Source organism: Quercus suber, unplaced genomic scaffold (genome assembly GCF_002906115.3).
Source record: "Quercus suber isolate HL8 unplaced genomic scaffold, Cork oak 2.0 scaffold_532, whole genome shotgun sequence".
Lineage (NCBI taxonomy): Eukaryota > Viridiplantae > Streptophyta > Magnoliopsida > Fagales > Fagaceae > Quercus > Quercus suber.
The window spans coordinates 63,360-67,680 of record NW_027069980.1 but is presented as its reverse complement, the minus strand read 5'-3'; positions in this window follow the sequence as shown (position 1 = coordinate 67,680).

Below are 4,321 nucleotides of genomic sequence, written 5' to 3'. Positions count from 1 at the left end.
GAATCTTCATCATCGGAAGACTCATCTGTATCACTGCTCTTTGCCTTCAAGGCCATGCTTTTGCCTTTACTTGACTTGCCAATCCTAGATAACCCTATCTCATAGGTTTGCAAGTTTCCAACCAGCTCAGTCAAAGGAATCTTGTCAATGTCCTTTGATTCCTCTATCACCGTAATCTTGGCATGGAATCTCTCAGGTAGAGATCTGAGCACCTTCCTTACAATCTTGGGTTCAAGGATGGTTTCCCCAAGATTGAAGGCTGAGTTCACTATGTCCTTGAGCTTGGCATAGAACTCATGAAATGACTCATCCTCCTCCATCTTAATTTCTTCAAAGCTAGTAGTGAGCCTCTAAAACTTTGAATCTTTGACAGCCTTTGTTCCTTCATAGGTTGTTTGGAGGATGGTCCAAGCCTCCTTAGTAGTTTCAGTTGAGGATATCTTTTTGAACTCCTCATTGGTGACAGCGCTAAATAGGGCATTTAATGCTCTGCTGTTGAAGTTTGCCGCCTTGATCTTAGCATCATCCCAATCGGCCGGTTCTTCTTTTGGCTTAGTCCAGCCAATCTCTACAGCTTGCAACACCTTTTCATCTAAAGACTGCAAGAAAGCTCTCATGCGTATTTTCCAATATGCATAGTTAGTGCCATCAAATAAAGAAGGTATAATTAAAGATTGTCCTCTATCCATGACAAGCAGGGGTCAATGGATCAACACAGCAAAGATTAAACCCTAATCAGAGTGTGCCTGCTCTAATACCATTTGATAGGCCACAATTTGAATGACCCCTTGTGATTAACCCTAATTAATTAATTAATTAGCCAAGTTATTAATTAATCAATTAATCATGCAATTGCGTGGAAGCACAAACAAATCACCAAAAACTAAATATGCAGCAAAAATTAAATAATACTGTGATTTGTTTACGAATGGGGAAAACCCTAACGGCAAAAACCCCACCGGTGATTTTCAGGTCACCACTCCCGAAACTCCACTATTATCAAATCAAGCGGTTACAAGTAAAGGAATCCCAAGTACCTTACTAACCTACAGTTGAACCCTTACCCCAATACCCAATTGGACTTGATCTGTAGCGACAGTTCTCACCTTTGATGCACGGCTCCCAAGTACGTGACTAACCAATGCGCGAATCCCAGTACGCGACTTCAGAACACCAACGAAGGAAGAAAGGTTGGCTGCAAAGTTCTTCAGTTCATCATTTATGATGAATAGCAGGAAGATGCTTGGTTACAAAACCCTACGGTGCAAATACACAGCAACTTCTTGAAGGAAGATGAACTAGGTCAAGAACTTCGTCTTTTGATCAAAATTTGCTTGAACAGAGATTGCTCAATGATATTGCAACTTGTGTCACACTTGACGGCTCTTAAAACAATCCTTTTATATGTTTAGGGTTAGAAGAAAAGAAGGCCCAAAATCATATTCACGGATCCCAAGAAAATCAGATTGGAAATCTGAATTTTTAAATCTCGACAGATAGCAGGTGTCGAGGTAGCTATCGAGAAGGTGTCGAGCTTTAAAAACTTTGCACTTCAGCTTGCTTTTTCTTGGACAGACTTGATGACTTCAACACTTGACCTTGAAACCTTGTTTCTTGAAGTATTAAAAACACCTAGAACTACCCAATTACAAGTAGAGTGCGTTTTGTCAAAAGATTAGCCAATTTACATAAATAAGTGACATATGTTCTTAACAAGTGAAAACATATATGTCCTAACATAATGTAATCACATTAACAAGTAAGATAATCTTATAGGATTTTACTCAATTGGGGATGGGATTCAAGAGAGACTTACTTTAGGGACAGTGAAGCACGCACTGGAGGACCGTAAGCACCCACTGGCAAGCCACGCTCAACTACCGGGCACAAATAGGGGAACCTGGCCTATGCCCAATACTAGACCAACAATAAACACCTACTGATCTGACTGGTGTCCCTATCGCTTGCCTTGCATAACTCTCGGTACAACCATGCAAGGCAAGCACTTCCCCAACTGTACATTTGTGAGTTGCGAAGGTCTTCCAATAGCTGTACTCACATTAGATGCACCCTATCGCCGGATTTATCGCTGAATATTGTGTCCCCCAATAGTGCTAGGATGTAGCATCGTGCGTACTTATGCAGCTGATCCTCTTCAGCATTAGGCGGCAATGGTTCAGCAACTTGCTCCAAAAGTCGGCTAATGAGAATCCTCTGGCCATTGAGTTGCTTATGCTGGTTTTGATTTACAGGTTGAAACCCAAGGAAGTCCCGGCAAACATCAGTCCAGGTTTTCTGTGTGCTCCCTGTTATAGTGGCAACATCAACAGGAAGCCCGATAAGAACCTCCACGTCTTGTAATGTGATACTGACCTTACCATGCGGCATATGGAATGTGTGAGTCTCTAGCCGTCATCGCTCCACTAAGGCCGTTATCAGGCCATGGTCAATCTCTCTACCCGGGAGCCAGAGGAGTCCCTCCAAACCAAGTGCCTTAATGATGTTAATGACTCGATCGTTCACCATTGGCTCTCGATTGGAGAACTCTTTACTACGGCTACGGCAAGTAAGGGTCCCTGGATCCTACACAAAACAGAACAATGCATTAATATATGACAGCTGCAGCATGTACATTGTATGAATTAAATTGGTGTACATTAGTTAAAGATTGACTGTTGCGTTTTACCTGCCTATTCCAAATAGCTTCGGACCGATGGTTGTCCTGCTGTGTCAACACCGACTTGTCAATGGGACCAAGCTCTGCATGGTTAATCCGTCCAGCATTTGCAGCAGCCATTCTGCACAAAAATGATAAGCAGTTAGCATGTAATAGATATTGCTCAGAACAAAAACAAAAACAACGTAAGAAAGATTCTATAAAAATAAATTGTACTCTTGATTATTTACTAGTTCTCTATTAAAGATGATTGTTGCGAAAATAAACCCATTTAGGCAAGATTAAAGAAAAGAGAAGATATATAGGCACGAGAATTTGCACAATATGCCTACGTCCACATAAATTGACAAAGAAAGTTTCACTATAAAATAAGAAGATTACAATAGTAACACAAGCACTCTCGACCCAAACCCCAATTTAATTCTACTTTTCCCTAAATGAATTGCCGCAGCACTAACTTAATATATGTATATATATTAAGTTTCCTGGGGTATTAACATTGCACTAACTTAAGATATCTTTACATAAGATATCTTTAACATTGCGCTAACTTAAGATATCTTTGGCATGAAGACTCATTAACACATAATACTGAAATGAAACATAGTGAGTAACAGTAAGTGTGTGTTATGCAATCAAAAGTGAGTGGTACTATAGTACTGAATCAAATGCTTCTTCTCAGATATAAATTGAATGGTCCTATTCCTTCATCTATATTGTGTTATTAATATTCAATTGTCAACATGCAATCACCTAGGTAAACCCAAACTCAATCCTTGATTGCAATTTGTATTTTGGCTTTCTTTTCAATGAGGGAGTTGTCAATTCAATGCGTTTTTAATATGAGAAAGAAAAAAACAAACATCTTTGGATTTTGGGAGCTTCAATGCCAACAACAAAAACAAATAAAAGAAGACGAATTTTAGATGGAAGGGAAGGCAACAGTGAGTTAATTGAAAGTAGACCCTGAAAATGATGTGAACAAATACCTACCAGCACTTAGAATTATGCCTTTTTATAATTAGTGAATATGCTAAACTTTGTCAAAGAAAGGAGAAAGAAAAACATTTTACTCTACTTCTCTAGAAATCCAATTATTTTGAAAGGCGTTGTCATTTTGATGTTGGACAGAAAACAAACGTGAAAATGTAGAAATAAAGTGATATTTCTCTTCAACATGTTACATGAAGGAATATTATGGTGATGATGTTATAAATTCATGATTTAATCAATAATCATATATACATTAAAGAAAATATTTCAATAACATAAAAATGAATAAATAATCAAATAAAAGAACATAAATATTTAAAATTACATGAAAAATACTCATCATATAGGCCATGCTTTTATTAAAAATAAAATTAATATAATAGATTATAGAATAATTTTAAATAAATAATCAATATTATTTTAAATATATTTAAATATTCGAATTAGACCCCTATGTGTTGTAAGAGCTCTTATTAACCAATTGAAAATTTAGAATTATACCCAAAGCAAAGGATTGAATAATGAAGTTATGATTTGTCCCAAATAGATTATTATGAATTGTTGTCTCAACCATAGTTAGTAATCATCAAATTTAAAGACAATAATAAAAGCAATCAAAAGACACACAAGTTTGGTACTAAAATGGAAAAT